General features: G+C 39.1%; 1 protein-coding gene across 12 annotated transcripts in view; it reads right to left on the bottom strand.

Annotated features, from left to right (window-relative positions):
• Positions 1 to 14,218, bottom strand: part of Macrod2 (mono-ADP ribosylhydrolase 2) — a 1,997,664-nt gene that overhangs the window by 568,028 nt on the left and 1,415,418 nt on the right. The gene's annotated exons all lie outside the window — the stretch shown is intronic.

Here is a 14,218-nt window from a genome sequence, read left to right as displayed (position 1 = left end):
TTCTTTCACAATTCCCACACTGAAGAGAATGAATAGGACTCTTTCACCCTCATATAGTCTACCGGAAAAATTCTTGAAATTAACTGATTTAATCCCTCTCAACTAGGAACTAGACATTTTTTTAAAATACAAAAAAGCTATTCCCCTACAAATGTTGATGCAGGAGTCATTGGGTGTGGACACCTATTTGATTTATAATCACTTCCTATAGGTGTCTTACATCTTATTTTGCAAAGAAGAAACAGGTCCAGAGGGTTGTATCTCTCTCAGAATCTACTCATTCTCAGGCCAGTGACCATTAAGGAGCTGAGCTCCCTGGACATTAAATGCAGAGTACTTTAGTGCTTAACCTGTTACAGGGCAGGAAAAGCGGTGCCACTAGGAACAATCTTCTAGCCAGAAACAGTCAATATTTATTACAAGATAAAAGCACCTGAGTTATTCCTATGCCATAATTGAGTTCAAAGTCAGCACATAAAGTGACCATTTAATGTTTTCTTTAAAATCCTTTCATAGAGAACTATCTGGGAAAGTGACACAGTAGCTCCGAATAAGCATAGTAAATGCAGTTCCCCTCAGCTTTAGGAGACACTGCTGCAGGCTTCTGTAAGCCTCTTTTAAAAAACCCTCAAAGATCAAGATTTTGTCCAACAATTTGTAGAATGTAAAAGAAATAACTTCTCTATGTACTAGCACCACATGGATGTTTAAGATAAGCAATACCACATGATAATTTGGATTGGCTAGCAGAAAGGTGAGTTTATGTGTGTTTTTTATGGGCATGGTTACTGTGGAACTGAAAGCAAACTATAAACTATGTAATTTAAGTTAGCCAGTTATCTCTGTCTCTTTAGTGTGTGTCCAGTGAGGACTGCATTTGCACACAGCACTTCTCCAGCATTTGGCATCAGATGCTGCAGTGCACAGTAGCTGACATGCCACACAGCTGACACCCTCTCTGCAAATGCACATTTAAAACCTTTTCCAGATTCTAATTATTCAGTTTCTCCCTCTTCCTCCTCCCGAGTCCTCAAATCTGGGACCACAGATGTGAACACTTCTTTTTGACCAGATTTTAAAATCTTGGTTTCAAAACTGTAGATCCCTTGTCTCCTATTATCTGCTTAGTGATAATGAATGATTGCCTCACAAACAGACTGACAAGTTTGATGTCAGCATCTAAAGAGTTCATGGATTAAAAGGAAGACAATGTAATCTGACTGACAGGGAAGATATTACTGAGCAAGCCCTTCTGTCCCTGGACTCACCATGTCAACCTGCAATATTCCACATTTACAGATCCTTACTGTGGTAAAATTTGTTCTAGTATGTTGAGCCAAGGAATTGAAGATGCGAGTGCCTTGCCAGACATATTTGAATTTCATAGTATAGAAAGCAAAAGAAGTCAGTTGTCATGGAACCACACTTTGCTCTGACCTGAAAGAAGAAAGCTGAGACAGTGCAAGCTTTAGTGTGGAGTCTCTCTGAAGCAAAATCCTGAGTTAGACCCTTGACACTAAGAGTAAACCATTTAATTCTGCACTGATGGGAAAGTTCTTTATTGTTCTTCTCTGGGATGAACTAGATAACAACGAAGAGTTTGAAGTTTTACCTTTCAGTCAAGAAAGTACCCATAGCAATGGAAAGAGGCTTTTCCCATGCCATTAAAAAGTGGGGAAGGTATATGCTTCTGACTTTAAGGAAAGGTAGACAGTGTGTCCTTCACAAGGACCTCCTAGCATAGCTTTTATCTCAGTGTCTAATGTAGAACCAACTGCATTCTTGGAGCTTTATGATCTATTTATAAAAATATCACATCATTTGAAAAATCAGCACATTTAATTTCATGAGGAGCTTTAAAAGTTAGCTATTTTCAAACTGCCATGTAATCCAGATCAATTACAGAAAATCAACATAGCATTCTCTCCCCTGCACTAAATAGGTCAAGGTTGTGGATGCTCACTCTGAAGACACAGCCTTATTTGAGTCAGTGGCCATCTTTGAGATACAGAGCCATGATGTTCAAATGATGCTTGATGGTTCTTGCCACCTGAGATGTTTGGAAAGGCCAAGAGATCAAAGATTCATTGGTCAGATTGTGCTATGATTACACAGGCCATACACCTATGGCTGTATCATTGGGCCTGCTCCAGAAGACACAGATGAGCGGCACTAATTGAACTGGAAAGGCATGTCCCACCATCTTTATTTTACAGACTGAGTTCAGAAATATGTAGATGATTGTCTGACATTTTAAAGAGAATCAGATAATGCAATTAGAATCCTCTTTTTCAATTTCCAGTTTATTCTAATCTACACACTTAACTCTTGCTTGGAATATGAATAACCAGTGATGGGTATGACTAAATCACAATTATTCTACGTACACCACTTTAGAGAACCAATTTCCTATCTTGGAGCCTAAAAATGCAGTAGCCTCTTTTTCCCAGGGCTTGGTCTCATTGCCGAGGAGCCAGAGACAGTGAATGACTACAAGAGAAAGTCTCCTGGACACAGCAGGACAGCCAAACAAAGACACTCATAGTAGATGTACAAAGCATGTATGATCCCAAACCAAACCCAACCCCAGCATGGAGAGGGGAGCTGGATGTATAATTCCTTCCCTATGAAGAAACAGTTTTCTCTAAGTACATCCTCTGTGAAGTTCATGATATTACAGTGAGAGGCCATACATGCAACAATACTTGGACACAATTGCTCTTGAAGTTTTTCTCTGTTTGTTTAAATAAAACAAAGTTGGGTATGTAGGGAATGAAGAAAGAAATAATTGAGGGGTGAATTTGATCAAAATATATTGTGTGAAACTCTCAAAGTACTAATAAAATCATTTTTAAAACAAAAGGCAGTTGCATATCCTTGATATTGATAGCCTCATGCATGTGATCCTGTAGTTATAATCTGTCCCATAATCTTGTAGTCTTAGAAAGCAAATTTTGCAAAGAATTTCTAACATTGTAGTCCCAGCTCTGGGAACGTCCCAGCCGTGTCATTTGAGCTTCTTACTTTGATTTTAATATCTGTACTTTAAAATCTAATTGAAGAAAGTCCTGTTTCATATGTCATGATCCTTCTAGGCCTCTGTTTAGTATTGTCATGCACTAAATCATCTTTCATATCTTGAGGTTATAGCCATGAAGGAAGAAGACATAGTCATCAGAAACTAACATATATGTATGTATATATATATATATATATATATATATATATATATATATATATGTCTTATGTTATATAGTTATTATATATATATATATATATATGATGGAATTTTTTAAAGCATTCCTACTCATTTCACTGTCTAGGACAATTATGCTCAAGTATTTTTTTTATGTAAACACTTGAAGGATATAGGTTATTCTCTCAATATCAATGGCTACATGAATCTGGAAGAGGGCTGTCAAAAACAGTGATCAAAATACATTGTATGAAACTATCAAATAACTAATAAAACTTTTTTAAAGACAGTGAAGGAAGTGAAGAGGAAGGTTATATGGGAAAGAGAGGGCAAGAAGATACAGGCATTATCAATGGATTATTGTATAGGAGAATAGTACAATGAGTCCCATGGGGTTCTCTCATTAATGTGCATAAATTATCATAGAAAATCCATGGTGTTGAAGCAAGAGTGCTTTAATAGAGGTTAAATAAACAATTTAAAATATGTGCTTTAAAAGATCCTCCAAATGATGCTCATACTTCTTCAATCAATCTATTCTGAATTCTGTGCTCTAAGAATGTAATCTTGAGTTGTTAAAACTAAAATATGGCTGACCCTTCACTTTTGCTATGATATACTTTATTTTACCCTAATTTTGATTATTTTATACAAGCCAACAGAATGGACTCCAGGATTCTGCCAGCTGTCCAACAATCTGTGACATTTTCAGCAAATGATCTTCCCAAAGCAGGCCACCTGCCAAGTAGCAGGGAGCATGGCAGCTGGTGCCTCTTATGCCCTGCACCTCTAAGCTTCCCTACCATCTTCCTTTTCCAACTTCATGCAGCAGAAAATTTTGAGAGAGAGATTCTAAGTAACCTATTTGGAGTTCTATGCCCAAGTTCAGCTGTCTGAGCAATGCTAGAAAAATTACCAATGCTCATGGAAGCAGGTTCATACTGTGGTATGAAATAAGAATTTCTTTTACCTTGAACTTGTATATTACATGTACAAAATCAGTTATGGAAATTGTTCCCTTGAAGAGGCTTTTTACAAGTGAATAATAAAGAGCCTAGCTATCCATCACTGAGGGTGATAGCTAAATACAATAATCCAGCCAGAAACTATGGAGGAGTACTACTTACTGGCTTGCTCCCCATAGCTGGTTCATTTGCTTTCTTATACAAACTAGGAACACCTGTTCAGAGATGGCACCATACACCATAGGCAGAGGAAGAAGAGTCCTTGGTAAATCAATACTTAAGAAAAGGCCACATAGACTGGATTACATGCCAGAGTTAAAGAGGCCTATTTTTCAACTGTGGTGCCTTCTTTCCAGATGACTATGGCACATATTAAATTAACAAAAGGAGGAGGAGGAGGAGGAGGGAGAGGAGGAGGAGGAGGAAGAGAAGGAGGAGGAGAACGAGAATGAGAACAAAAAGAAGAAGAGCAAGAACAAGAACAAGAAGAACAAGAACATGAAGGACCTTTTTGCATTTTGTATTTTCTTTGATTGTTGTGACGATGTTCTCTATGGAATCTTCTGCACCTGAGATTCTCTCTTCCATCTCTTGTATTCTGTTGCTGATGCTTGCATCTATGGTTCCAGATTTCTTTCCTAGGTTTTCTATCTCCAGTGTTGTCTCACTTTGGGTTTTCTTTATTGTGTCTACTTCCAATTTTAGGTCTTGGATGGTTTTATTCAATTCCATCACCATTTGGTCGTGTTTTCCTGCAATTCTTTAAGGGATTTTTGGAAGAAGTTACAGAGACAAAGTTTGGAGCTGAGACAAAAGGATGGACCATCTAGAGATATCCATATCCAGGGATCCATCCCATAATCAGCCTCCAAATGCTGACACCATTGCATACACTAGCAAGATTTTGCTGAAAGGACCCTGATATAGCTGTCTCTTGTGAGACTATGCCGGGGCCTAGCAAACACATAAGTGGATGCTCACATTCAGGTATTGGATGGATCACAGGGCCCCCAATGGAGGAGCTAGAGAAAATACCCAAGGAGCTGAAGGGATCTGAAATCCTATGGGTGGAACAACGTTATGAACTAACCAGTACCCCGGAGCTCTTGACTCTAGCTGCATGTGTATCAAAAGATGGCCTAGTCGGCCATCACTGGATAGAGAGGTCCATTGGACTTGCAAACTTTATATGCCCCAGTACAGGGGAACACCAGGGCCAAAAAGGGGGAGTGGGTGGGTAGGGGAGTTGGGGGAGGGACTTTTGGGATAGCATTGGAAATGTAAATGAGGAAAATACCTAAAAGAAAAGAACAAGAAGGACAAGAAGGACAAGAAGGACAAGAAGGACAAGAAGGACAAGAAGAACAAGAAGAACAAGAGCAAGAGCAAGAGCAAGAGCAAGAGCAAGAACAAAAGAACAAGAACAAGAACAAGAACAAGAACAAGAACAAGAACAAGAACAAGAACAAGAACAAGAACAAGAACAAACTACTAACCAGCAAGATAGCACAAGTTATAGGATACATTGGTTACCCTTGTTTTAAAACACCTTTTTATACTCCTATTTTACATGTCTTGGAACTCTTTCTAGAACCCTGTTTTACAGAAATCTCACTTGTCTACTGAAACACATTCCCAAGTCTTGAACATAATACTTTTAGGTCCTCTGTGTAATGCCCTAAGCTTCTTGTGCAGATATGATGGACTGATCACTCTCTGTTAAAGTGGGCCAAGAGGGGAGGATGCATGTACATCATACATAAGGGTGGACTTTAACAAAGGCTGATAATGGGTTATATGAATACAATACTTTGGGGTCTTGCCAAAGACCCTATCCAAGACAGGTCTTTTCTCTCCTCTTGAGAAAAAACTAACAATGAGGCTGAAGAAGCTTTTCCTCATGAAGTAAGAAGAGTGGGACAGAGCATATGGATAGCCTTACCTCCATGTCTCAGAGTTTTTGATTGACATACCTGGAGGCATGGTGGCTAACTGGCAGTGGGCTTGCTAAATTACATTATCCTAAGACATATGGGTCTTCAGGAACAAATAAGTATGGAGCACAAAACCAACCTAAAGACTAGAGTGCCCATTGCACAGATGGTGAGGTAGTGTGAGGGAGGGCATACCATCTATTTGGTTAGCTCTTGCACAGAGCAAGATATGTTAGCCCCAAATTTTGGAACATCTTGCCAAGAGATAGAAGATTCCTTAAGGCTTGGCTTTACCTCTAAAAGTAGGATTAAGAATAATAAGACAAAAGGACAAGACTGGCTTCTGACAAGCAATCTAGTACTTCTCACAATTTCAGCACAGATATTCTAAGAGTAGGAAACATTTTGTGAGATAGAAAAAAAAGAAGAAATGAAAGGAGGAAAAGAGGGAGGGAGGGAAGAATGGGGAATCCTATAATGCACAAATCATCAGAGTTATTCTTGAGTAAATGCAGCATAGCATGTCCGAAAGCCTGTGAATCAATTTCTTCAGTTATGTCACAGCTGATGAGCATCATGGCTTCCACCTACAGATCCTCTTGAACAAGTCCAAAGATACTATTTTAGAGGAGCATATGAGGTTGCTGATTCTTATTAGCATAACTCCATTCTTGCACAGGATATGAAGATGGGACTTTGTGTTCCAAACACTGATTCTAACCTTAGATACCCCCTCAAAACTATGGCTGCCATTGATACTAAAATGAAGTCATTGCCAGAAGGGAATTCTGAGGATGTCACATGCTCCTTCGAGGCCTCTGTCTACTGGCCATATGCCATGTTACAGAGAGCTGAAGGAAAGCACACTGTGTTCCTTGTAAACAACCATCTCCAGGGGCTGGGTGCATAGAATGAGAGATATAATTTTCAATCATCAATTTAAGCATCATTTCACGTTTCATTTAAGCCCCACCTTTAAGAGCCACAATGATCCTAAGGCATTTCATGTGAGTAACATAAGGCAGTTCTTACACTCTTCCTTTCCTTCCCTCCTGCCCCCCCCCATGTGATTCCAAAACAAAAGTGACAAATAATTTTTAACACTGCATATGTTCAAAGACCTCTGCCAAGAAGGGGAAAAAATAACCTTGGCACCAGAAGCTAAAGTGTCACCATTCCTTTGTGATCTGTAGTGTGGAAACTGTGTCCTTTGCCTTGTCAAATTAGCATGAGAATTGCATGCGTAGTGGCAGTGTTCAGGGGAATGATGGGAAATTTCTTCAGTCGACTTCTAATTCTGTTTCCGAAGGTGAAGAAACCTATTCAACTCTTCAATAAACCCTGGTTTAGTATTTGAATGGTGGCACAGGGAAGTGGCAGAGCCCACTATTTTCCATGTAATAAGAACCAATATCTTGGGGCTGGGAGATGACTTAGTGAGTTTGCCTTTACTGTATAATCATGAGAACCTAGATTTGGAATCTCAGTAGTCAAATATTAAAGCAGGTATTGCTGCACATGCCCATAACTCCAGTGCCAGCCATGACTGGGACAGAAGTAGGAGAGTTACTAGTGTTTGCTGACCAGGCAGCATACCCAGCAAATCCCAGGTAGACAGTGACTGAAGAGGACACTTGATGTTCCCCTCTGGCTTGCATACTCCTTAAACATGCTTATCACACACACACACACACACACACACACAGAGAGAGAGAGAGAGAGAGAGAGAGAGAGAGAGAGAGAGAGAGAGAGAGAGAGAGAGACGCCACAATATAGGTAACATCAGATAAGGTCTAAAACCTTAGATAGAAAATGAGAGCTAGAGCCAGATATGCCCCAGGCTGATACTCTGCCTCTATAGAGTATCATAGCTCATCAAGCCACATCTGTAGGTATGCTACTTAAAGTGACAAAGAGGAAAATCACAGGTGTTGCACTTCTCTCACAAGGCACAGAGTAAACAATTGAAATGACATAGAGATGGTACTTAACATTTTCAATAACAATCTGTTTGTGTAAGATACATAGTTAAAAAATACTTGTCTGGCAGAGCCTCCAAAATGTGTACGTGATGCAACAAAGCTTCTACCTTCCTTCAGCACAGAGGAAAACCAACTTCGAGTTTGAAAAGACAGAGTGGAGTGTCTTCTGTGTCATTCAGCTTCAGCTTCAGCTTCAGCTTCAAGGTACCCACTAAGTAAAGCAAAGGATTCCTCCAGTGACTCCTTCAGTCCAGAATAGGGTCTTGGTTTGCAGGGGGAGAGGTAGCATTATGAGGAAGAACATCAAAAGAAATCTCCATGGAGTAGTTAAAGAAAGGTTCCACACCCCACAGTCTGCATATATGAACAGATGGTTGGCCTCAGGTGAAGCACGGCTTCCTAGCCAGAAGATTGCACACGACCATGGCTTTAACAAGAGCTTTCTAGACTGCTAAGCATTTGCCTCTCTGCTGCTTTATAGTTGATGGAGGTTCAGTTTCCCTCTCCACTGTGCAATTGAGACCTGATTAGAACTCCAAGATGTCCATGTATGAGTTCTCCGGCAAAGCTAGTGGTCTATCTCAGACTATATCGTTCATGCCTTATCTCCTAGGAAGATTTTCTTGAGGAGTTAACAAGTCCTCTACATGCTACAAAATGCATGCTCCCTTAGGGAATTCGAAATATTGAATGTGACCCTGATAAATTGGAAAAAACTCATAACATCAGGCCCTTTTCAGCTTTTAGAGGAAAAGACATCCTGTTCTGCTTTCTATGGAAAATTACAACTAGGTATGCTGCTCTAGAGATCAATAACCAAATGCCATATGAGTCCCTGGTGTCCAACAATGGAGCGGACACTGTAAAAACATTTCGTAGGCTAACTTCCAGATATGGATGGGGGTGTCTCAGAGCCTTGGAGTGGAAAAATCATGATTTCACATGAAATGATATTTTTAGTTGCATGAAAAATGAGGAATGCGTGAAGCTGTATATGATACCCCACAGCAGACACCTCAAGTTAGAAGTGTGGGCCACATTACCACTGCTCCGTTTCCATAATACCCATTTATTTTACTTTCCTATCTGTGTAATAGAATAACTCCTTGAGAAAAATGGAGTACTTACAGAAACTATATTACTCTAGCTGATGTAAACGTTCACTAGCCAATTCATAGTCTTTCCCTTAAGTTTTCTGAAATTAGCAAATGTTAAATTTATTTTAGCTGAAGAAACCCGTGTATAGCCTGTACCCATACCAGTCTCTGCAGTGACCTCTTGTCTTCTTACGCTGTACGTTAATGTTTCAATCAAGGTTTCCATTTCTTTGTATTTTCATTGTGCTCTGCGTCATGAGAGAACTCTTCTCACTGAAATCCTCATAGTAATAACACAACCTTTAGCAGTAAAAAAACTCTTTTTGTTTTTTAAGTCATCTCTTCAGGGAAGCATGACGATTAATGGGAGAACCACATCATATTATTACCCTCCCCCCTTTTTTTTCAGGAAACTTTCAGTAGATTTGATCAACCAAGAGTCCCAGTGTATGTACCCTTTTCTGCCCAGCTCAAGACTGGACTTTCCTCATGCAAAGCTGACTGACTTTTGACTCAATAGATGGATCGCAATGGGGCCACATGTTAGGATCAAATTTGGTGAACGATGATGATGATGATGATGATGATGATGATGGTGATGATGGCATTGTGATCATGAAGTAACAGTGGGAAATATCTGAGTGTGAAGGGCAATAAAGACTCTCATGCTTCTCATTGTGTGTATAATCTGGAATTATAGTCACCGACCAAAATGCCTCAAGGCCTGGCCCTGAACTGCTAAGACTTCCTTGTTATATGCTATGGTTCATTTCAGTGGCATTTCTCCTCTATGCAAGATGTGTGAGCACTTCTTTCAACTCACCTCACCCTAAGATAAGATTGCTGTTTTACCTTGTCTCTCTTGATTTATTGAGCTGCAGGCACGAATAACAGACTTTTATATAGAAGAATTGATTAGATATCAGAAATGAGATCATATTTGATTATCTGCCATGTCACTCTTATTTTCTATATACTTTCATATAACTATGCCTCATAACATTTCTCTCCATCGCAGGAAATACATAAAAAGTTTACCTGGGTGTATCACCCAAATATTCAGTTCTCATTCTTGATTCTCTACATATGACCAGTTCCACATCAGACACCATATTGGATTCACCTTTATAATAGATATTATGGCTTTGGCTGACATTCAGCTTTCTCTATTATGTAAGAAATTAGTTTTCTTATTTCTTGAAACTTAGTAACAGGGTGCCTTTCATTTGGTAAAATTAATATGAAAAAAGTCATATAAGGAATTACTATGTTTATGCATTTCCTATAGTGATATGATATTTCTGTCAGCCTGGGTTCCTGATGAATCCATTGTCCTCTGATGACTCAAGACAAACAAATAATATAAACAATAAAAAAGCTGTTGCTGTTTTATAACACTATGATATGAGGATGGCTTGCAAATGTGGAATAAGCTAGCCAACTCACTGAAAACAACCTTCAAAGCCTCTACTTTACAATGCTTCTTAAACCTCAACCCTGCTCCTTCCTTAAAAACCATCAGAGTCTTCCAAAAGTCCCCATGTTTTACCTGGATATGCTGCAAGTCCCTCAGCTGAGTTTGTTCCAACTTTCTCTGATATTTGTAAAGGATATTTTCCAAAGAGCAGCAGTATTAATGTTGAAAGATTTAAATAGATCATGTTACTCCCTTACCCCAAACCTACATGATAGTACAAACACTATGCTAGTGTACTATACTATACTATACTATACTATACTATACTATACTATACTATCCTAAACAATTAGTATGGTCCAAAGTCTCCCTATTGAGCACAATGCCTATTACTCATCTTCTGCCTGAGTCTCCAAATTTGCCTCTTACCATTCTTCCATCAACACTCATCACCCTCCCTTCCCACATCTTGTGAGCAGGAAGCTCAAACCCCACTCTGCTTTCGTCTTCTTTATTTTAATTGACTTATTTATTCACTTTACATCCAGATAGGAGCTTCCTCTCCTGTGTAGCCCTGGCTGTCCTGAAACTTACTCTGTAGACCAGGCTGGCCTCAAACTCAGAAATTCACCTGCCTCTGTCTGCCAAGTGGTGGGATTAAAGACATGTACCACTACTGCCCCGCTGCTTTTGTCTTCTTGTTTCCTCCTCATTGGAACATTTTATTTCAGCACTCTGTGGAGTTTAGCTTACTCTCTCTTATTATAATTTTTAAAAGATATTTTTAAAAAACAATTGTTATTAGATATTTTCTTTATATACATTTCAAATTTCAAATGCTATCCCAAAAGTTCCCTATACCCTTTCCCCCCTCCCTGCCCTGCTCCCCTACCCACCCACTCCTGCTTCTTGGCCCTGGCATTCCCCTGTACTGGGGCATATAAACTTTGCAATACTAAGGGGCCTCTCTTCCCAGTGATGGCCGACTAGGCCATCTTCTGCTACATATGCAGCTAGAGACATGAGCTCTGGGGGTACTGGTTAGTTCATATTGTTGTTCCACCTATAGGGTTGCAGACCCCTTCAGCTCCTTGGGTGCTTTCTCTAGCATCTCCATTGGGGGACCTGTGTTCCATCTTATAGATTACTGTGAGCATCCCTCCAAGGTCATAGCCTCAGAAGAGTCTTGGTGGGTTCTAAAGCCACATGTCCTCATAATCCACTATGTAGTTATAATGCTTGATTTCATAAAGAACTCTTTGGGCTGTCTTATTTCTTTATTTGCTTAATTTGCTTCTCTCTTCACAGACTATGACTATCAAAACACAGGGATGATTTGTTTGTCTTTCAGTGCTTTGTCCCAGGTAGAAATGTGCCTAGTGGATTTCAGTAAATATTTATCAAGTGAATGAAGAATTGAATAACTCACTGAAAGAGTCAAGATGTCAAAACAACACTGCAACAGGAAGACAAGTGTTTTGGAAGCAACATTCTTTCCCACATCTTTAGCCTATTTGTTTCGATAATCAGAGCAAACCCTACATCAAACTGCAACTGAATAATCAGTTTACATAGCTTTTATCTATAGTCACTTATAGTTTATTATTTCAGTAAAATGAGCTGCGTCCAAATTAACTTGTTGACACACTTTTGTATATATTAAAACAGGAAGTTCTTAAAAGGTAACCAGCAAAGATATATTTAATGTTGCCATGACTAGCATGTTACTGAAGCAAAACGACCTAAATTTTCTACAATGCCCCAGATGTACATGAGAAAATGATACGAAATCAAAAAATAAGCTTAGAGACAGACTAGGTTAGAGAATTCAGTAGGAGACACTAAGAACTCATTTTGGGAAGTTCTCCAGACAGCTTTACTGGGATCATTGTGCTGCTATAACTTGTCAATGAGTGGTACACATGGGAAGTATACCTTTCTCTTCATTATCAGCTCCTCAGTGGGAGGTGTCCACGGGCACTTGTATCATGGGCCAAGATGGCAAACATGAAATTTCTTCAGTCTGTATATTCTTTATTCTTAGGTTATCATTCAGGAGAAAGGAAGGTTAGTAACGAGTATACTTGCAGTATTAACAGCTTTTAATCACGAGGCATGTTATGCTTTTTTGGAGGACAGATAAAAGGATAGCATCCTAAGGAATATTTGTATGTAAAAGACATTTGTGGAAAGTAAGTGTCTTCAGCCGAACTCAACTTCCGTCCCTGGCTTAAGAGACATTAAAGTGGGAGATGGCTGGAAGACATGAAATGGGATGAATCCCTGGGACTTCCTAGTTATCTAATTTTCTTTTGCTAGAAAATGGTGGCTTTCTAGCCCTAGAAGACTCCTGTGAAGATAAGACATGTTTACAAGCTAGACATATTAGTCCCTTGCTTTTCTTTTACTCCTTTCTGGCAAGTATTATCTACATTGAAGTTATAGTACACATACATTTCAAATTTGTGGGGCAGGAAGAGAAGACAGCAAGATGTACATATATGGCCGATGGTCTTCTCTTCTACTAGAGGTTAACAATATATCTGGTTAAGGAATGTTGAAATTATAATAATTAGAAAATAACGCTACAATTTCTTTAAATACGTAGAATAACAAAGCTGGTCCTCAATATAAAACATTCACACCTCTCTTCCATACTCAGCCATTTCTGAATATTCTGTTTCCTACCCAAAGAGAAAGCTAAATTCATGATCATAAATGGAAGCAAAATTCACTGTAATAATTAAATGACTATCTAAAGCAGAAAATCAGAACAATCAGAGAAAGGAAAAATGCACAAGACTGTGGACCGCTTGTAACTCTCTTGCTGTTTTGATGGGTAAACAGACAACCCCCTGAAGTATACAGCTACCTTTTGTAGCTGTACTAGTGCTTTATTTAAATGAGTAATTCTCTTGCTTATCACTCTCCATATACCAAAATATTCTATATACCTTACTGAAGGCGTAGAAATGGAGGTGAGATGTGTAATTGAATGAATGCATTTCGTTTCACTTAATAAGAAAGAGAGAGAGAAGCAAGAAAGAGAGAGAGAGAGAGAGAGAGAAAGCAGAAAGAAAGAAAAAGAAAGAAAGAAAGAAAGAAAGAAAGAAAGGAAGGAAGGAAGGAAGGAAGGAAGGAAGGAAGGAAGGAAGGAAGGAAGGAAGGAAGGAAGGAAAGAGAAAGATGAAAGAAAAAACTGGCCATACAGGCCAGTTAACAATTACGCAATCTGATTACAGTTCCATATCTATAAGTCACACTAGGAAAGGGACTAGCTATAAATAAAAATGGAGCCCACTCTCAGACATAATGTTATAGCACACAAACAACAAAGAAACACTAGTTTATTTAAGGAAATCAGCCCTGGAAGAATGAGGAATTATCAACAAATCCATTCCAAACTCCTGCTTGCACACAACCCATGAAAAACATGAAGAGAAGAGTTTGATGCAACAAGTCTGCTCTCCTAGCTAATCTTCTCTAACCAAACTGGTCATTATGTCTACTTCAGCCAAATGATTACAGGAAAATATTTAATCCCATGCAACCTAAAATAAAGAAAATCCAGATGGCACTCTCGTAAGTAGCAGGTCTGGTTGGTACTGATGCAGTTTCTCGGCCCTG

This window comes from Mus musculus, chromosome 2, assembly GCF_000001635.26.
Source record: "Mus musculus strain C57BL/6J chromosome 2, GRCm38.p6 C57BL/6J".
In the NCBI taxonomy this organism is placed as follows: Eukaryota; Metazoa; Chordata; class Mammalia; order Rodentia; family Muridae; genus Mus; species Mus musculus.
This window is presented reverse-complemented; position numbering and strand designations above follow the sequence as displayed.